Source organism: Entelurus aequoreus, linkage group LG12, assembly GCF_033978785.1.
Source record: "Entelurus aequoreus isolate RoL-2023_Sb linkage group LG12, RoL_Eaeq_v1.1, whole genome shotgun sequence".
In the NCBI taxonomy this organism is placed as follows: Eukaryota; Metazoa; Chordata; class Actinopteri; order Syngnathiformes; family Syngnathidae; genus Entelurus; species Entelurus aequoreus.
Genome location: NC_084742.1, coordinates 16,194,845 through 16,217,812, shown reverse-complemented (window position 1 = coordinate 16,217,812; position 22,968 = coordinate 16,194,845). Strand labels below are relative to the sequence as shown.

Sequence of the window (22,968 nt, the reverse complement as noted above, 5' to 3'; positions counted from 1 at the left end):
CAGAACTGTGCAGGTCAACTGAACGGTTTGGAGCATGTGTATTGTTCAGACTATATTTTTTTATTTGTGTTACTAATCAGTTTGGAGCACAGGGCCCTGTGATTTACGCATTAACAGATTTGCGGAATGGGCCAATACAAATATAATCTACTATTAAACGCGGAAACCAAAGACATGTAAGGGAAATCATCGTGAGGAGAAAACAACGTTTTGAGGAGATTGCAGGGTCGTCCCTGGCTAAATTGGGGCCCTATGCAGTATCTTATTTTGAGCTCCATGCCCCCTTTTTCAAACTTTTTTTTAATGTAAAAACAATTGTTAGATGTTTTTTATTATTAAACTTCAATTCACATTGAAGCATGTTTTATACTAAAACTAATTCATGTGAAATAAAATGGTTTAAAACATGTTTTTCTGCAAAACATCAATTTCAACAGATTAATAAATATCAATATATCAATATAATTGATACATTTCTGACTGAGATTATAATTTGGTACACACCTTTAGGGTATGTAGAGTTTAATGGGACAACATTAAATGATTAAATATGTCTTTATATACTTAAATTTATCATAAACTAATTATAATTGGAATCAACTAAATAAATATTTCATTAAATGTGTCATTAATGTATCTAATGGAAAAGTACATTTAATTATTTAACCATTTAATTAATTATTTCAATATTCAATTACTTATTTGCTAGGATGTTGATATATTCCCGTTTAGATGAAAAATAACTCACAATCCTCCCAAAGCAAAAAGGAGGGTGAAACCAAGCGTCTTTTTGTGTCTTTCCTGACATTTCCAGGTCTAAATTGGCTGCCAAAGTTGACCAACTTGTCGTATTATGTCCTCATCCTTCTACTATCGAGTTGAGTTATTATTTATGATTGAGAATAAACTTTCACCAGCTCCGAGGCGAGAAAGCAGCTTACCATCTGATGACATCAACATAGCCACACAAGCTAGTTAGCTCTCTCTGATCACTGCGCCACTAAAAAATAGTTTGTCTGCGTTAGCACTTATAATAACAATATCACTACAACTTGGTTAATTTTCAAGTCACAAAATGTAAATTGAGTATTGTTGCCGCTTTTTGGATGGTTTTATGGGCGGAATAAAGGACCTCTCATTGACTCCATTTTAGGTGGGTTTTTATGTACGTTTATTTACGGGATACAATGCATTAAAAAAATAGATTGTTAACAATAGGCAACAATTCCCCCCAAAAGAGTGCAGTTCTCCCTTAATTCATGACACATTTAAGTAATTATTTAAATATGTATTTTTTTTTTAAATTTTGTCCCACTGACCCTCCATATCACGGCACTGACAAGCATACTGTATATGTGTTAAGGATTGGTGGAAAAACATGACCGCCATCAAGCTAGGTATCTTTGCAAGGCTACAGACAGGAACTACTGTAATGGTCCATAATCATTAATTATTTGTCTAATGTTTATTCACATTTGAGGGTATCTGTGTTAGATATTTGATGTACGTATGTATTGTCCATGATGAGATGCTTAAAAGGGAACTGCACATTTTGCCCATCACAATACTTATGAGACAAGAAGACAAAAGGTTGTTGTTTATTTCGCTTTCTAACATATAAAAACTGTCTCGTTCTAGGTGGCAAGCAAATCCCTTCAGAAATGCATTCAAAAACGGTCAACGATACATCATTTATTCCGTGACCTGTATAATAACCAAACTGTAGCAACATTGTTATTGTATATGCGAACACAGAGAAATTATTTTTCTATCGTAGTAACACATCGGCGTGCTACTGTATTAGCTGTAAAAGCTAACTACGGCAAGAGATAAGCTAGCTTCTATGTCAGAACAAAACAGGTTTGAATTTGTAATGCGCAACACAATGCATACTGAATGAAAAACATGAAAAGTCATGACAGTATCTGTAAAGTATTAGCTCAGGTTTCATGTTTTGTTTGTACACAGCTAGCTCCACAGTGTATGTACTGTAGTGTACGGTGATGTGCTGCATGTATTATGAACAATAGTATAGTGACTCACTCCATGGACAGTTGTCCGTTGGGTCAAGCTGGCTGCAGACTTTTCTAGTTGATTGGGCAATCCATTAATTCGACATAGCTTGGCTCAAAAGTTCCAGATTTGCAGCGTGACCAAATCGTGCCGACCTCACTCTCTGGACTTCCGTTTGCTCCAACGTTTTACTTTCCTCTTCGTGCTTGCTTCTAAAAACAGAAGTTCATCCTCAGTTCATATATTCAGCTTCCAAAATATAAGGTTGTAAATCCTCATTTGTCCAAAAATAGTAATCTTTGTTGTCTGTTACCAAGTCTGCTATGATTACAACTAGGGATGTCCGATAATATCGGACTGCCGATATTATCGGCCGATAAATGCTTTAACATGTAATATCGGAAATTATCGGTATCGGCTTCAAAATCATCGGTATCGGTTTCAAAAAGTAAAATGTATGACTTTTTAAAACGCCACTGTGTACACGGACGTAGGGAGAAGTACAGAGCGCCAATAAACCTTAAAGGCACTTCCTTTAATCACATAATATCTACGGCTTTTCACACAGACAAGTGAATGCAAAGCATACTTGGTCAACAGCCATACAGGGCACACTGAGGGTGGACGTATAAACAACTTTAACACTGTTACAAATATGCGCCACACTGTGAACCCACACCAAACAAGAATGACAAACACATTTCGGGAGAACATCCGCACCGTAACACAACATAAACACAACAGAACAAATACCCAGAACCCCTTGCAGCACTAACTCTTCCGGGACGCTACAATATACACCCCCTGCTGCCCCCTCCCCAAAGAACCCCGACCCCCAACCCCACCCACCTCAACCTCCTCATGCTCTCTCACGGAGAGCATGTCCCAAATTCCAAGCTGCTGTTTTGAGGCATGTTAAAAAAAAAAAAAGCACTTTGTGTCTTCAATAATAAATATGGTAGTGCCATGTTGGCATTTTTTTCCATAACTTGAGTTGATTTATTTTGGAAAACCTTGTTACATTGTTTAATGCATCCAGCGGGGCATCACAACAAAATTAGGCATAATAATGTGTTAATCCCACGACTGTATATATCGGTATCGGTTGATATCGGAATCGGTAATTAAGAGTTGGACAATATCGGAATATCGGATATCGGCAAAAAAGTCATTATCGGACATCTCTAATTACAACACACTCACGTGTTTGTTTGCGTAAGTAGGGACACACAGTAGTAGAAATAAATGCCCCAGAGGAGGAAGTCCCGCTATTGATTAAAATGACCAAAATACTGTAAATATTGAACATATTACGTTTTGTTATGAACTTGTCTTTTACTACATTATATTAGTGTTGTCCCGATAACAATATTTTACAGGTACTTTTTAGAGGCGGTGTAGTACTGAATATGATTCATTAGTATCGCGGTACTATACTAATACCGGTATACTGACAACCCTACATTATATGTAGACTTGCAGCATTTTTTAAACCATCTTTTAACCCCCTCACCCTCCCCCCAAAAACATGCGTGTTCTTGTCTCTCATAACGATTGTGAACTATAGGCAAAATTTCCCCAAAAATGTGTTCCCCTTTAAAGGCAACCGGCTCGCCACAATGGAAGCGCTGGTTTGTGGCTGTAGTTTGAAACTCAATAGTGACGGGTTCAGCCCACCTTCTAGTAGCAATCAATGACCAGCACTTTTGACAGGTGACACTGCGCTTGGCTGAGTAGCGGGTGACAGATGGGGAGCGCGGAGACCAGTGTGTGTGTGTGTGTGTGTGTGGGAGGGCACTATCGAGTCTCATCACACTGACAACGGCACGCTTAGTCACACACCTGATGGACTGTGAGAATACATGTGTGTGTTTATCACAACACGAGCCAGACTTTGGGTCATTTCATTAGAACCTTCCTCTCTTCCAAGCAGTTTGAGTCCCACAATCAAGTTAGTGAGTGGGCAAAAACGAGATAATAGATAGATCGATAGTACTTTATTGATTCCTTCAGGAGAGTTCCCTTAGGAAAATTTAAATGAACCTTGAGGTGTTGCAGTCCAAAAGGATTTCCGGTGGGCTTACACTGCGAAGCTTGGGACAAATCACTGAGACAAATGGGCCAGAAAATGGATAACCGTGCGAGTATATGAATCAGTCGTGTGAGGAAATGTCTCATTGAACTTGTAACAATGTAAGTCTTTGCAGTGAAGAAGAGTTGAAACATGCACAAAAAAAAAGTACTTTGTTTTAAGAAGCAAAGTGTCCTGCACAAAGCTATTTATATAATTATAAATAGTGAAGTGAAGTGAATTACATTTTATATAGCGCTTTTTCTCAAGTGACTCAAAGCGCTTTACATTGTGAAACCCAATATCTAAGTTACATTTAAACCAGTGTGGGTGGCACTGGGAGCAGGTGGGTAAAGTGTCTTGCCCAAGGACACAACGGCAGTGACTAGGATGGCGGAAGCGGGAATTGAACCTGCAACCCTCAAGTTGCTGGCACGGCCGCTCTACCAACCGAGCTATACCGCCCCATATAATAATATAAATAGAAATGTATTGTCTGTCCTCCTAAAATTTGACTATTTTTATTTTTATTTTTTGCATATTTATGTTGCTCCTTATCCCACCTATACTTTACGTCAATTTCCTTAAAAAAACTAACACAATTTAGCTGAAATAATTTTTATTTAAAACTACTGCTGTCAAATGATTATTATTATTTTTTTTTTAATCAGAATAATCACATTTTGGAATTTGGATGATTTGTGATTAATCATGTTTAACCACTCGCTTGCATAATTGTAAATAGCTAAGAAAAATACCCCAATATTTGTACACAAATGCCACTTTATTGTTAGAATGTCACCCAGGGATGTTTTGAAACGTTTTTTTCTTAAATACAAGACTTTTATTTGCACAAAACGGGGTAACAGTTTTATCTACAGTTCTTTCATGCTGTTTTTTGGAGTGAAATTGGACCAGGCAGCGTCTCCTCACACATTTTTGTACTGACGTATGTAGGGCTGCAACTAACAACTAATTTGATAATCGATTGATATGTCGATTATTATTTCGATTAATCGATTAATAATCGGATAAAAGAGACAAACTACATTTATATCCTTTCCAGTATTTTATTTTTAAAAAAAACCCCAGCATACTGGCACCATACTTGTTTTGATTGTTGTTTCTCAGCTGTTTGTAAATGTTGGTTTACAAATAAATAAAAAAATTAAATAAAAAAAAAAGCCTTTGTGCATGCGCATAGCATAGATCCAACGAATCGATGACTAAATTAATCGCCAACTATTTTTATAATTGATTTTAATCGATTAGTTGTTGCAGCCCTAGACCTATGCATTGATCAGGTTTAGGTAAGAGAGAGTTTATACGGTCAAAATAAATTTAATGATTAACCTAAGTGTGTGTGGGAGGGTGTGCGGCTCAGATGGTAGAGCGTCTGGCCCGGTTCGATTACATCTAGTCACTGCCGTTGTGTCCTCTGGCAAGACACTTCATCCACGTTGCCAGCCACACTGGTGTAAATGTCGCTTAAATGTAGATCATGGGTTTCCTCATGTAATGCGCTGAGTCACTAGAGAAAAAAGTACTATATAAATATAAAGCGCTATATAAATATAATTCACTATAATTATAATTCATGATTAGTGCCATTCTTTTTGTGATTATCCACTCATTAATTTTGCAGCCCTTGTTAAAACACATGGAGTCACTCGGTTACATGTATCATTCACATCCAGGCCATAGTAAGTTAGTAAGTTAACTCACTAAGCTTTATTTTAGAAGTATAGCGAAGCCTGCTTTTTTTTTTTTTTTCTTCAATACCCACAGTATGTGGGTATAAACATATATAGACATATGTCCATGAGAGAGGAGGTTGTAAAATAAAATATATATATTTTTGTTTTTTCCACAAATTTTCAGCGACATTTTTTTCCCATTACAAATGAATGGACACTATTTCAAATTACATAATTTCTCAACCGATTCTAACATTCCACCGTCAACACATTCCACTCATCCTGGAATTTGAAACTAACAATTTTCTAACTATTCCCTTTTTTTGCTGCTAATTTTGTAGGTGTAAACCCCAGGGGCAGATGTGTTGGTGCTTAACGCATGCTAACTGTTAGCATGTAAGCATGCTAATTAACATGACGGCTATTTTTGAGCTAATTTTGCAGGTATACACCTCAAAGTTATATGTTTTGATAGTTGACACGTTTGGTGCGAGAACGCTAACGTTAAAATGGTCAAATTAGCTTGCTAGCTTTTTTTTGGCTAATATTGCAGGTGTACACCTCAATGTTATTTATTTTGATACTTGACACATGCTAACGCTAGTAGGTTAGCTTATTTTTTTTTTAGCTATTTTTGCAGATACACACCTCAGTGTCGTATATTTTGGCACATGACACATGCGTACCGTTAGCACGCTAGCTTTATTCTCTACATTTGCAGGTATACATCTCAGTGTCATATTTTGGTACTTGACACAAAAGCACCGTCAGCACGCTAGCCTTTTTAGCTATTTTTGCACGTATACACCTCAGTGTTATATATTTTGATATTTAGACTTAGACTTAGACAAACTTTATTGATCCACAAGTGGTAAAATGGGTTGTACTTGCATAGAGCTTTTCTACCTTTTTTAAAGGAACTCAAAAGCGCTTTGACACAAGGGAAATTGTTCCACACAGTAACTCAGTTACCAAGGATGGAAAGGGTAAGGATGGAAAGGATAATGCAGGTATAAAGTAAACTAAAAATGTACCATAGTAGCAATATAAAATATAACATATGTAATATTTACTTATTTTATATACAGTATATAATATATACAGATACATTATATTATTATATTATATTTTTATATAATATATAAAAAAATCCCAAATACCATGTACAATATACATAAACATATTTGACGAATAGTTACTGTTAGCATGCTAATGTTACCATGTTAGCTTTTTAACATATTTTTGCAGGCATACACTTCAATATTAGTACTTGACATGCTAGCTTTTTAAGCTACTTTTTGCAGGTATACACCTCAAAGTCATATATTTTGGTAATTAAAGCATGTTAATTGTTGGCATGCTAACATTTAATGCTAGTTTTTGTAGCTCATTTTGCAGGTTTACACCCAAGACTCCTACTTGTTGTTACCTGATGCTATCTGACTGGCATGCCAACTATTATTACTTCAGTTAAGCTTCAGTTTTTCGGCATTCGGATGCAATTTCTACCAAAGTCGCTTTTTATAGTTTGTGTATGACATCATCTTCAAAAGTAAGTATATGCACAAATCACAGTCGATCGTCGCTGTGATGGATTGAGAGAAGTCAAGATGTAAACGCATCAACATGGTATTCCCGCAATGCTCACTCAGTTCTCTGCAGGCTTTTTTGTTAATCATCCTCACACATAACAATGAAATTTTGAAAAAAACAAAAACATGTCCAAGTCCGATTGTGACACTGATAATGCTGCTAACTCTCACTTCCATTTGACACCTTCATTTTGCACATTCTGTGTCGCTTCGGGAGACTGTGGCGCGTGAATCCATTAGTCAAAGCGGGAAGCATGCACTCGCAGCTGAGGAACGTCACTGCATGACGGAAGTATGAAATATTGCACACAATTGAGCACATACACAAATCACTGCACATTCCAAGGTCACTTAATAACCACTTTGACTACTCTACTGGAAGTTTTTTTAATCTTACCCAGACAATACGTGGGTATGGAGAAGGTGGTGTCCAGGCAATGAAACATGGTACAGACGTGACATTGACAAGGTGTTTCTGATTGGATCTTTAATTACCGACAGTGACTGATGACTCATTAGTGCTGAGATAAATTGTTCGGAGGTGCGAATAGGACAGTCTGGATCAAATCTAGATGAAAGTCGGTTAAACAGTACAGTGCACAGGAGCATAAGTCCAAATGTTTAAGGGACATTCCGATGAATGCAATCAAAGGGCATGATAAAATTGACTGTAAAATACAATTTTATTGTCCCGTTATGTGAGGTAACCTTCACAACAGGTGATATTTTTTCTTTTTTAACTTAAATTCCTGTGCTCTAATCTAGTGGTTCCTTAACTTTTTTTTAAATTTTTTTACCAAGTACCACCTCAGAAAACATTGAGCACCACCATATTGACAAACATTAAGATACAGCAGCATAGCAGGCCTACATATTCATTAAAAACAAGAAAGAGGTTTTATTTAACAAGTATATATAATATTTTTGGCCACTGTAACATTACACACAGTTTGAACAGTAACACTGTGTTTAAATATAGGAAAATAAAACACTGTACTTTGATTAATAGATATTTTGGCTTACTGCTAGATGTAGCCCACATACATGCCGCAGTTTTGGAATCATTGCTCTAATCTAGGGGTGTCAAACGTACAGCCCGCGGGCCTAGGTTTTATCCGGACCGCGGGATGAGTTTGCTAAGTATTCAAAATGAGCCGAAATTTTTGTATGAGAGAAACTGCTGTTCTATATGTGTCCACTAGATGTCACAATAGCAATTCTTTGTACCTTTGTAGATTAAGCTATATATGTAAAAAAAAAAAAACCAAAAAAAACACGTGTTAGTGCACCAGTCGAGGAAAATGAGCAAACTACATAAATGACATCCTGTAATTTGATTTTGATATTTTTTTTTATCTTGATGGATTGAAAATTAACACCCATGAGTTGACTGATGAACATCATCACATAATTTATTCAGAAAGTATAAATAACGACAAATAAAGATAGAATACTATTAACCGCAACATGTAAGTGTAAAAAAAACAACAACAACATTACGATTTGTACATTTTCAGAATGTCCTTGTTCTATTTTTAAACAAAGAAAACAATCTGTTGTCTTTATTTTTAAGTTATTGTGCCGTGATTTTACCGATCTAAAATAATTTTGTCACCCCTGCTCTAATCATTGTTAACAAATGTTGCTCATTAAGTTGATAAGAAAAAGAAGGGAGTAGTTCATTTTTATAAAAATATTATCAAATAGTTATTGGTCTCGTTTTGTTTTGCTTTGATAAAATAAAACAAAATATTTGGAGTCCTTCTTACCTTCTACGGATTTTGTATGTGAAGTACATCAACTTTCTATCCTCCATGAAAATAATCACCTCCGTTTTGTCTGAAAGACCACTCCAGAGAAGTCTTTGATTTTGATTATATAACCCTCGATATTGGCAGTCACATTCATTCATTCTGTCATCCATTTATCCAGTAATCCAGTCATTCAATCAATCATTCAGCAAAGCATTAAAACAATGTCCTGGCATCTGTCAAAACCCCCCACCACAAATGCTGGCTTCCTCACTAATAAAACATGGTAGCCACATGCATCTGCTTGCTCACCATCGCCACCACTCTGCCCAGTGTGGCGATGGTGCAATTATTTTATTAAGCGTCCTCGGAATGTTGCAGAATTTCTTCAAGCAAGATGATCTCATTTGGATAGTTATTTTTTCAATGTTAACATTTTTTGAACTAGAAAAGACAAAACATAATTATTGACGCCAGTATAACGATTATAATGTAAAGTTAAAGACTAACAGTAAGCATATTATTTGCTGATGATACAGATGTGTTTTGTTCAGGGCGTGATCTCCAGTGCAGAAAAATCAATATAGAACTGGAGAAGATGACACTGTGGTTTGATGCAAACAAATTATCTTTATATTTGGGGGAAACAAAGTTTATAATGTTTGGAAATGTGAAAAACACGAGAAAGTTGAATTTAAGTTGTATGGCAAAACTATTGAAAGAGTAAGTAAAATATTTAGATGAACAAATTAACTGTGTGCAGAAAAGTCTCAAGAAGTATAGCAGTAGTAAGTCAGGAAAAGCAATTTTTTTTAGATAAAAAGTCATTACATACACTCTATTGCTCAATAATTTTGCCATATTTTACTTACTGAATGGAAGTGTGGGGGAATAATTACAGTATGACATTACGAGCACTTGTGAATCTTGCAGAAGAAAGCCATTCAGATAATACACAGAGCAGATTACAGAGATCACACAAACATATTTTTTGTAGAATCAATCTAGATCAGACATTGGCAAATTAAGGCCCGGGGGCCGCATGCGGCCCGTTAAGCTTTTCAATCTGGCGCGCCGGACATTCCCAAATAATTTTTTTAGATCTTTAAGATTGAAACTGTAGCTGCCATTATGATGTGCAGTGATGTTTTCAAATTACCGTAAGTCTTGAACTATACAAAGTATTTCAATGGTTGGAATCTGCGCTTTTGCATGATTTACTAGTTACTATGGTAATCTACGTCACAGCAGCTCAGACGAGGCACCAAGCAGTGTGGGTGGGGAGCGTTTCCACATAGTGTTTCCAGAGCGGCAGGTGTCAGGGACAGACGCGGAAGGAGATTTTTACTACAAAGTTCTAAAGCTTAGTGATATATCAGATATATCAGATCATAGGTGGGTTTATTTTGTACCCTTCACGTTCATCTTTGTTTGTTGCATTTTTGTTGCTCACTTGACTGTAAAATATGTCGATCGAGAGGGGGTGTGACGATCATATGCTGTCAATATTCAGTGTTTTATCGTTCATAGTTAATATTGTAAAATCCCACATTCTTTATTTTTATGTACATTCTGGGTTTCTCATTCAGTAAAAAAATATTAAAATTCCATTCCATTTTTTAAGGCAGTCTGTCATAACGTTTTTAGCATTCTATCAGACATTATTGTGAGGTATTAGTGTTCCTAAAAATAGATATACCGGCCCCCAGACACATTTTTTTCTCTAAATTTGGCCCCCCGGGTCAAAATAATTGCCCAGGCCTGATCTACATGGTTAAAGTTAAAGGATATTGTGGAATTCTTAACGCTACAAATTGTGTACAAGGCTAAAAATAACCAGTTACCTGTAAACATCCAAAGGCTATTTACAAAAAGGGATGGAGAACATAACAGTGAAGAGCAACTCAAAAAGTGTTTGTGTCTCTGTGCAGGGATGTAGAAATCTGGATTAAATTAGGACTGTGGTGGAAAGTGTACAAATTTCAACAAATTCAAATAAACTTTGAAGGAAAATACTTTTGAAATGTATAAATCTGAGGTTAGGGCATTTCTAAACCATTACTGTCATTGTATTGTTTTGAAATCTGAATGATTGTCACTTTATTGTGTACCACTGTAACCATTTAGGGTGAAACGACCATAGGGTTTTTTCTTTTTCCCCATTCCTTTTCAGGCTCATCCGGAGCAAAACAATGTTGGTTTTTGTGTGTTTAATATACGAAGAAGGTGTAAATGTGGATGTTGTACTTGTGTCGGAAATATTGTACACACTGTATCGACTCGGAATAAACAGTTAAATTAAATGAAATAAGCTCTTAAAACTATGGTGTGGCTCAGATGGTAGCGAGCAACTTGAGGGTTCCCTGTTTAAGTTAAAGTTAAAGTACCAATGATCGTCACACACAATCAGTGTTGGGTTAGTTACTGAAAACCAGTAATGAGTTATAGTTACTAGTTACTTCATTTCAAAAGTAACTCAGTTACTAACACCAAAAAGTAATGCGTTACTTTGAAAAGTAACTATTTAGTTACATCTTTTTTTCTTTTCTTTTTTTAAAAGCTCCCATTAATGCCCTTTAGCCTTCATTTCAGTACTGTTATTGCACTGGAGAATAATACAATGTGTTGATCAACTTGACATGCATTTACATCATTGAACTCTGCTAAGCAATGTGCTCTACATAAAACACACAAAGACAAAGATATGTTTCAAAGGCCAATTTGTTTCTGGCCAGAACAAATTGACAAAACTATTTGAAATAGCTGCAACATAATGGCACTTGAACTTGAACTTGAAGTAGATAGGATATTTGATCCAAGACACAACTTACATTTAACTAAAATGTTATTTTCTTTGTGCTCGACAAAAGAAAAGTATTGAGAATTTCTCCTTGTTAAAAAAATCGACTCTTGGCTTCGCCTTGATGTCTTGTTAGTTGTTATGATAGTAGCGTTTATGTGTGTGTGTGTGTGGCCCTTTAAGATATGACAGCATGTGGGTGAGGGACGTCAGTGAGTGAGTGGGCGAGAGGTGCTCTCTCTAGCTTGGTGGATGGCTGCGTCCAATAAAGTCACAAAGTTGCAACAAACCGCCGGCCTCGTCATTCACCCTCAGCTGTAAAGACCACTTCCGGGTAAAGTGAAGGTTGTTAGCCCCGAAGGAACGTCTCCCCTGCGCTCCTCAACTACGGTATGGGAGTCCCCCCCCCCCCCCCCTGCCCCCACCCACACAAAGCACGTACGCCTTTTCTTTTCCACCGCAGCGCTGCCACAAAACATACTCAGATCTTCAGTTTCTAGCCGAAACTACATAAAAAATAACGTAAAATAACGCAGTAACGCATCATGTAGTAACGGTAACTGAGTTACTGAATATAAAAAATAACGCGTTAGATTACTAGTTACCGCCGAAACTAACAGCGTTACAGTAACGCGTTACTTTGTAACGCGTTAGTCCCAACACTGCACACAATAGGTTAGCGAAATAATTCTCTGCATTTAACCCATCACCCTTGATCACCCCCTGGGAGGTGAGGGGAGCAGTGGGCAGCAGTGGGCAGCAGCGGTGGCCGCGCCCGGGAATCATTTTTGGTGATTTAACCCCCAATTCCAACCCTTAATGCTGAGTGCCAAGCAGGGAGGTAATGGGTCCCATTTTTATAGTCTTTGGTATGACTCAATTTTTAGCTTCCGCCATCCGAGTCACGGTCGTTGTGTCTTTGGGCGAGACACTTGGCCCAACTTGTTCCCAGTGCCGCTCACACTGGTGTATGAATGTGAATAAATATTTGGTTGTGGGGGGCCGTCGGGAACAGATTGGCAGCCATGCTTCCATCAGTCTACCCCAGGGCAGCTGTGGCTATACCACCATCAATTGTTAACATGGAGTGAATGAATGATGGGTTCTCAGGTCTTAGGTGTGGAAAAGCGCTATAGCAATCTAATCCATTATTAAACCATTAGAAATTGGGACATTTCTAGAAATAACATTTTAAATCTTGGCAAGTGGCGAATAATTTGCGGTGTGCCTGAAATGGACCAACACACATCTTATGAGTTCAATATGCGTAAAATGAGATTTAAAGTTAAAAAAAGACAGAAATTGAGGTTTATTTTGTGATAAGACAAGCAGAGTGGCACTGATTCAGTGGAATGTCCCCAAAGTTGTTGCAATCATTTGAAGGAAATCCATTCATTCTTCGGCATGAAGAGCTCCAAAGCACGTCCGTGTAATTTTTCACCACAGTTTTGACAAATGACCGTCTGTGAAATTTCCCCCCCCCAACGCCGCCTCTCCGAAAAAGGCCACAACTAAATGTGACGGCGTGACACATTGCTCGCGTCAGAAACTGGAAGATCTTTTTTTTCCCACCCTCTTTCCTGACCAAATCCAGCAGTTACTTTTAGTTTTCAATATCTAATAGTACATCCCCACGGGCTTTGGCTACACGTGCTAATCCAGCGTGATGTGATTGGCGAATATCTCAAAACAGTGACCTATTTTTTTTCCCCCAGGAGGTTAACACGGCTGACATGCCAGCGTGTGGCTTAACTGATCGTATCAAACCTATAAGATGATGCTCTCTTGTGCTGCAATAATGGCATTGGCTGACGGGCTCGCCGATTGTGTGTGCGTTGCATGTAAGACCGCTTGGAGGAGAGCGGGGCTTTTAGTGCGTCTGTTGTACACTATGGCAACACAACAGCGAAGCCCCCAGGGAGGACGTCTAATGGTGGTTCAAAGGCAGCATCATTCACAACTGTTAGCGTCTGCACCTGATCTTCCTGTGTATGTCGTCATGATGCGCCCTCGCGGGGGCACATGGACGAAACAGGATAGGGGGGGGGGGGGGGAATACTTGTACCCTTGAGCACAAAAACACTTTATAAATAACCGGGAGACACATGCATTAGCATTCCAATGCACAAGTTGGACATGCTCAGCTTTGTAGTCCCTGCGACGTGGCAATAATTAATAGTAATATGGAGGTTTTTTTGTCTTTCAGTTTTTTCTAATCACAGTAAGGCAATAGGCTTAGTTTTTAATGTTAGAAACCTTTCCAGATAACCCTCCAATAGTGTTGGGGCCCTGGCTGGGAATTGAACCCACGTCATTTGTATGTAAGGCAGCTGCATGTGTACTAGGACTGTGAATCTTTGGGTGTCCCATGATGCGATTCAATATCGATACTTGGGGTCACGATTCGATTCAAAATCGATTTTTTTTCAATTCAACACGATTCTCGATTCAAAAACGATTTTTCCCGATTCAAAACGATTCTCTATTCATTCAATACATAGGATTTCAGCAGGATCTACCCCAGTCTGCTGACATGCAAGCAGAGTAGTAGATTTTTGTAAAAAGCTTTTATAATTGTAAAGGACAATGTTTTATCAACTGATTGCAATAATGTAAATTTGTTTTAACTATTAAATGAAACAAAAATATGACTTATCTTTGTGAAAATATTGGTTACAGTGTGTTGTCAAGCTTATGAGATGCGATGCAAGTCTAAGCCACTGTGACACTATTGTTCTTTTTAAATTTTTTTTTATAAATGTCTAATGATAATGTCAATGAGGGATTTTTAATCACTGCTATGTTGAAATTGTAACTAATATTGATACTGTTGTTGATAATATTCATTTTTGTTTCACCACTTTTGGTTTGTTCTGTGTCATGTTTGTGTCTCCTCTCAATTGCTCTGTTTATTGCAGTTCTGAGTGTTGCTGGGTCGGGTTTGGTTTTGGAATTGGATTGTATTGTTATGGTATTGCTGTGTATTGTTTTGTTGGATTGATGAATAAAAAAAATTACAAATAAATAAATAAAGAAATAATATAAATTGATTTTTTTTAAATGAGAATTGATTGATTGATTGATTGAGACTTTTATTAGTAGGTTGCACAGTGAAGTACATATTCCGTACAATTGACCACTAAATGGTAACACCCGAATAAGTTTTTGAACTTGTTTAAGTCGGGGTCCACTTAAATTGATTCATGATACAGATATATACTATCATATATACTATCATCATAATACAGTCATCACACAAGATAATCACATTGAATTATTTACAATCAGGGGTGTGGAGGGTAGGATATGTAGCAAGTAGTGGACATAGAGAGAGAGAGAGAGAGAGAGAGAGAGAGAGAGAGAGAGAGAGAGAGAGAGAGAGAGAGAGAGAGATCAGACGGCATAAGAAAAAGTATCTGCATTTGATTGTTTACATTTGATTATTAGCAATCCGGGGAGGGTGTTAGTTTAGGGTTGTAGCTGCCTGGAGGTGAACTTTTATTGCGGTTTTGAAGGAGGATAGAGATGCCCTTTCTTTTATACCTGTTGGGAGCGCATTCCACATTGATGTGGCATAGAAAGAGACAGAATCAATTCTGAATCGCATAGCGTGAGAATCGCGATTCGAATTCGAATCGATTTTTTCCCACACCCCTAATGTGTACCATTACATCACCAACGCAATAATATCAAGTACAATACCAACTGAATTCCATCCACACTACGGGGTACTGGTTTAAGTCAAATCAAATGGTACCATATTTCGATTCCTTTTTCCTTGCAGACTGCCTCTAAGCAATGTTGTAATTTTCCATGCCAACAAAGCAAGCATGCCAGATAGAAAGCATTAAAAAGTAAAGCTCTATTTTTTAAAATGCGCTAGCTCGATTGGATATGCCATAGACATGCTACTGGTTTGCATTAACGATTTCACAAGGCGATTTGAACACCTCCAAATTAAGTAATGGAAAATACAACTAAGATGCACGTTACAGAAGTAGAATACTTACAGTACAAACACTTTGTAGGACTCAAAAGATATTTCACTTAATGGAAAAGACTACTTCCTGACTACAGCAACCCACCCAGGTCAAACTGAAATGAATGACTACTTACTTGCAAATACTACTCAAAAGTGTAAGAAAACTGAACAGCACGGTTATTATTATCAGCTTACCATTAAGTCACATTGAAAAAATGAAATATTATTAGACAATTAACTGTTGTGTTTTTAGTGTGTTCCTGCCTTCTCTTTTTTGTCTGCACCTGTTTTAGTGATTCGTCCTCGGCGAGGGGCGGACCTGGTGACACACCTGCTCACAATTAGCCCGCCAGTATTTAAGCTCGTCACCCACAGCTTGACCTTGCTGGTCATTGTTTCCTGTACTGCGCACGTGCATGTGCCCACTTCGCCTCATGGTATGTTGCTTTCCCTGTCCTGTTATTGCTAAATTATTGTGTTTGTTCCCTAGCCTCCCTGAGGCAGCAAAGACTTTGTGCAGTGCTTGGTGCACCCTGGTTGCCCCTCCTGCCAACCACTGAGGAACCTGTTTTGTTAATATTCATGGTGTGCACTTCTGCCCCATCGCCTTTTGTTGTACCTTTTGGACTTATTAAATTCATGACTTTTTGTATTTTCAAACTTGCCTCCCGTCTCTGCATCCCGGGGTCTCCCCCCTTGACCAATTCATAACATTAACATGTATTAAAACACAAAATGAGGTTCTTTAAAGATAATACTACATATTATACAGCCTCCATCCCTGTCAAGACAAGTCAATGTTGGGATTGTGGATAAATTCTTTAATTTTTGGCCTGCAGCTTATTATTTTATTTTGTATTCTAAAATATGATTCATGAATTAATAATGATATATTGTTAGATAATACACTATTTGTTTTGTCAACAACACAACGCTAAGATGTCAGTGTTTAGTAAAAATTGTTCAGCATATATCCACTTAAATTTGGCATCAAAGTAGTCCACCTTTATCTTTCCATTTAGGTGAAAGTTGTGACCCCGTGCACAACTGCAGGACATTTCATCTCAGGTGTTTGTAAACAGCACGCTTTGGATCAATAAAGTAAACAAGCAGCTACAACACAGCCGGTAATCATATTCCTTCATAGTTAGGGCACGAGATTAGTGAGGTTATGCAACTCCATCTACTCGCATCCCACAAATTTGGTCCAACACGGCCAGTGAAGTGCACATTCCAGTCCTATGAGGAGTCTGCACACGGGAGGCCTGTGGGGGGTCTGTCCTAATCTGACCCGGGTGCAGTGATAACATCATTACTCCCATTTCTGACCAGCCTGCGTTTCCAAGGCGATGAGCAGCTTGAATTCCATCTCGGCGCGCTTTACAAGATGTGTTCGTGTGCTCTTTTACGGCAACCGACGCGTCCATAATGGCCGGGTTCTTCATGTCGAGTTAACATTGTGTGTTTTTGTGCACGCGTGTATGTGTGTGTGTGTGTGTGTGTGTGCGCGCGCATCTGTGAGCTTCTGATTGAGGGGCAATCTGCAGCAAGAGAAGCCAGAGCATTCAGAGAGCCTCAGGGATGGACAGAATAAGAACACATGCAATCACACGGGCTGCAGAGACCGCACATCTTTTTATTCATCTATTTTTCTATTTTTATTACTGCACATATGTAAAATTTCATCAACCTGCAGTAAGACAAACATTTTCACTGTCAAAATTAACGAGTTAACTCATGCGATTACTCACAAAAAATGATCGCATTAATCATGAACACACTTCGATTAATCACGCAATTTATTTTGACCGTACAAGCTCTTCTAGCTTGACTGCTACACGGTCAGTCATGTCCAGCTTTATTTATATAGCACGTTAAAAGTACTTATTTTGACCAAAGTGCTGCACAGGGCACATAATACAATAAAAGCAATACAAGCAATAAAACAGTGAATAATAGAAAAAACAGTAATAAAACACCGTTGAGGTAAAACAATATAAAAACAAGGTGTTATTTGCGGAATGCTTGAGAAAAATAAACGAGTTTTAGCAGGGTTTTAAAATGTTTGAGCAGGCTTAATGTGCAGAGGTAGATTGTTCCTTGATTTAGGGGCAGCTACAGAAAAGGCTCTGTCCCCTCGAGTGCTGAGTTTGGAGCGTGGGACACACAAGAGCAGTTTGTTTGCAGACCTCCATGCTCTGCCTGGGAGTGAGGCTGCAGGGGCTTAGACAGGTAAGATGGGGAAAGTCTATGTAAGGCTTTGTCACGCCAAATTTCTTCCCCCTACAAACCCCCCATTTACTTCTGGGGTCATTTCCTCTTACGTCATTTCCTCTTACTTACGTCATTTCCTCTTACGTCATTGACAGCGATCGATAGCACTTCGGCTTTGACTGCCCGTCGCTGGAAGGATGCTTGTTTTTTTATTTTATTTTTTTATTTTTAATAATATAGCGTTAACAAAACGTCTGTATTAATCGGACAAATTAACTTGAGGATATTCCTGACTGCACATTTGACTCGTGGACATATGCGGAAATGAATAACAGTGTACAATAAGTTAATTAATTATCAATCAACATTATCAAACTTTATTAAAACTAAATGTATTTGTTAAATTCAGTTTTTTTTAGTTCTCTGTGTAAGTGAACTAAATTAAAATTACATTTATGTTAACTTAATTTTTTTTAGTTTCATTCGTTGTTTTTATGCTCAAGTAAGAGGAAATTACGTAAGAGGAAAGGACCCCGGAAGTAAATGGGGGGGGGGAAGAAATTCGGCGTGACAACTTGTTCACACTGCAGGTCAATTCCAATTTTTCTTGCCCATTTGCAACCGGTATCACATTTTTTCATGTCAGTGTAAACAGTGAAATTCAGAATTGTTCATGTCCGATCCAGGCCTTTGGTATGTGGATATAAATAAGATATATTACTATGTTTACATTGCAGGCCAAAGTGGCCCAAATCAAATTTTTTTCTAAATCTGATTATTTTTTTTACATTGCAAGTAAAATGTGAACTTTATCAGACTCCAGTATAAATACACGCAGGCCCCTATTTGGCCCCAATGTGGCCTTGACGTCACTTGCTTGCACTGTTTGATAAAGTTAGAACAAACGATGTTGACCGGATTCCGTAAATTAGCAAGGAAGTCGCTACTACTACTACTACAAAATAAAATAAAAATTGCCACTTAGGTCCTCCCAGTCTCTGAGCCAATTTAAATCTAGGCTAAAAATACATTTTTACTCCCTGGCATTCAAATTCAGTTAGACAGGAAATCTTGGTTGTTTTTATTTCTTGTTTTATCCTTTTTTATTTATTTATTACATTAAATTATTTTAGCTGATATATTCTGCACCTCTTTGAAGGTATATTTTACTACTGTATTTTATTCATCCTTCTGTGTTACGATGTAAATGTGAAACTATGTGCCCTTTTTCTTATGTCTGTACAGTAGTTTGGCCAACTGGGGTTGTTTTTAAATGTGCTATATACAGTAAATAAATAAATAAACTGAGCTGAATACCTTAAAAAATTGTGGTTTTTTTACGTACAAATAAATTTAAGTAATATAATCTATGAATGTATATATATATATATATATATATATATATATATATATATATATATATATATATATATATACTACCGTTCAAAAGTTTGGGGTCACCCAAACAATTTTGTGGATTAGCCTTCATTTCTAAGAACAAGAATAGACTGTGGAGTTTCAGATGAAAGTTGTCTTTTTCAGGCCATTTTAAACGTTTAATTGACCCCACAAATGTGATGCTCCAGAAACTCAATCTGCTCAAAGGAAGGTCAGTTTTGTAGCTTCTGTGACGAGCTAAACTGTTTTCAGATGTGTGAACATGATTGCACAAGGGTTTTCTAATAATCAATTAGCCTTCTGAGCCAATGAGCAAACACATTGTACCATTAGAACACTGGAGTGATAGTTGCTGGAAATGGGCCTCTATAAACCTATGTAGATATTGCACCAAAAACCAGACATTTGCAGCTAGAATAGTCATTTACCACATAAGCAATGTATAGAGTGTATTTCTTTAAAGTTAAGACTAGTTTAAAGTTATCTTCATTGAAAAGTACTGTGCTTTTCCTTCAAAAATAAGGACATTTCAATGTGACCCCAAACTTTTGAACGGTAGTGTATATATATATATATATATATATATATATATATATATATATATATATATATATATATATATATATATATATATATATATATATATATATATATATATATATATATATATATATAGTGTTATATATTTGGGAGGGTTAAAATCTTTTTGGTAGAGGAGACATCAGTGTGTATCAACATTAGCATTATTTTTCAGCTCACATGTAAGCAAATATGCTACAGCGTCAATTCCGATCATTCAACAATCGCTATTTCTTCGGAATCAAACATATATTCATATATTACATAAAGCCTATTATTTGCGCACTATTGACTAGTGATGCACCTAAAATTCGGCCATCGAAAAAAGATGTTGTGATGAAGTATCTACTTCCGCTGGCGGTCTGTATCTTTCCCCACGCACATGAATGACGTTGCTCGCCCAAAGCTGACTAAAAAAAAGTCACATACTTTAGACTGAAGTCACATTTGAAAAGATCAAATTCCAATTGGATCTGGACTACCTCCGGAATGGCCTGAATCTGATGCGAAAAGATCAGGGGCCGTACTTATCAAGCTTCTTAGAGTGCCATTTTACACTTAAGTCCTGAGAATTTGCGAAATTTAGTCCTACTCTCAAACTTAAGAATAAAAGCTTTTTATCAACGTTCTTAAGTCTAAGAATCACTCCTACTCTCCACGATATTTAAGAGACCTTCCAAGATATTTCTTTATTCTTAGACAACGGATTCCCTTCCGTGATTGGTCATTTCTATGGACACAGAAATTACGTCACCTAAAATTCAGTTTACGGCACATAGTAATGTCGTAATTCAGCTCTGAGTGTGACACTTAAGATTCAGTCCTACACTTCGCTGAAAGTGTGAGTAAGACGCTTGATAACTAACTTTTAAGTGCAGCTTTCAGCGAATAATTTATTTACTCTTAAGTCAACTCTTAGCAGACTTCTTGGGAGTAATTCTAAGAAGCTTGATAAGTACGGCCCCAGATTTGAAGCTCTTTGGAGCGTTTAGACTGGCAAAAAAATCCCATCTGTGTCACTTGAAGGCAGAAAAATCTGATTTGGTGTGCAGTGTAAATGGGGTATATATGCATTACGTCCTCAATGTGAACGCTCCCGTGGCCAAGTCGCATTCATCCGACCAGAACGTCATCAAAAAGCAATAAGTGTCATAATTATTTGCCAAAATAGACGATTACAAAATAAATAGTTGACAACAAAGCAGAAAACAGATGAAAATACTATGGTTTAGTAACTCACATTAAAGTTTCATGTTCTTCAAGCAGACATCGAAGCAAAATATCCCGTAAAACTACAAGAGCCAAGATAGTTGTCCTCTTCCTTCTTAATTTCTTTACCATGAATTGATTAACGTAGACCCCGACTTAAACAAGTTGAAAAACGTATTCGGGTGTTACCATTTAGTGGTCAGTTGTGCGGAATATGTACTGTACTGTGCAATCTACTAATAAAAGTTTCAATCAATCAAATCTTCTATGCGCAATAATTTGGTTTATAAAATTGCACAAAATCCTTGAAATTGCCAAAAGTGTGCAAATACTGAGACCGACGAGAGTGAAAGCCATGTTTACTTCCGTAAACACTGCAGTGTGTGCGACATCATGACGTCATGTCTGCATGCGGGTCAGATTGCATTCACATTAAAAAAAAAAAATGTTTTTGTTGTAATGGCCACCAAGAACATCAAATTTGACCAAAACATCTGAATTGGACATCTGACCCTGCAGTGTAAATGTAGCCTAAATATTTATAAACTAAGAACAGAATTTTAAATTGAGCCCAAAATGTACTGGAAGCCAGTGGTGAGCCATGAGCGCACAGGGGTTATGTGCTCGCACCTTTTGGTCCCTGTTGCTGCTGCATTCTGTAACCCCTGGAGGCCATGAAGGGAGGACAATTCAAGGTCGTGATAAAGTGAGTTACAGTAGTTAAGCCTTGATGTAATAAACGCATGCCTTGGTTTCTCAAAATCAAACATTTGGTATGTAGTTTTTGAACCCTGCTTAAAAGCTTCAGTTGAAAAGAGCTACATTTTCCATCTGCTGAGATTGGTTTGGTCAGAGATCAGGGGCCGTACTTATCAAGCTTCTTAGAGTGCCATTTTACACTTAAGTCCTGAGAATTTGCGAAATTTAGTCCTACTCTCAAACTTAAGAATAAAAGCTTTTTTATCAACGTTCTTAAGTCTAAGAATCACTCCTACTCTCCACGATATTTAAGAGACCTTCAGAGGTGTCTTAAGTGGTTAGGAGTTGCCAGCAGGGGATGGCACTGAGGCGAGAGAGACGTGCGCGAACGTTCAGGGAACGGAACAATGTTTTTTTTTTTTTTTAATGACGAGCAGCTGATCAAACGGTATCGTTTAGACAGAGCGGATATTATTTTTGTCACAGATTTAATACTTTTCGATTCTTTGTTGATTTCTGCATGTGGCTGCAGTGGGCTAGTATATATAGAGCCACCCACACCAGTTTCAATTAGTTGCCTAATTAATGAATTGGAAAGAAAATGTTATGACAGTAGCGTATGTGTGTGGCCGTGAGGTGAGTGACGTCAGTGAGTGTGTGGGCGATAGAAGAGAGGGAGCGGTAGCGTGAGTGCCGGCGGGTACTAGTTTGTTTTGTATTATTTTGTAGTTTATTGTCAAAATATACACTCCCATTGTCCACTTAAATATTTCCAAGATATTTCTTTATTCTTAGACAACGGATTCCCTTCCGTGATTGGTCATTTCTATGGACACAGAAATGACGTCACCTAAAATTCCGTTTACGGCTCATAGTAATGTCGCAATTCAGCTCTGAGTGTGACACTTAAGATTCAGTCCTACACTTCGCTGAAAGTGTGAGTAAGACGCTTGATAACTAACT

General features: G+C 37.5%; 1 long non-coding RNA gene across 1 annotated transcript in view; it reads right to left on the bottom strand.

The window, feature by feature from the left end:
• Window positions 1-1,581: 1,581 nt before the first annotated feature.
• Window positions 1,582-22,968, bottom strand: part of LOC133661591 (uncharacterized) — a 78,738-nt gene continuing 57,351 nt past the window's right edge. The window contains exon 3 of the long non-coding RNA XR_009827964.1: window positions 1,582-2,225. This is a non-coding gene — a long non-coding RNA (uncharacterized LOC133661591). The remainder of the gene's footprint in view (window positions 2,226-22,968) is intronic.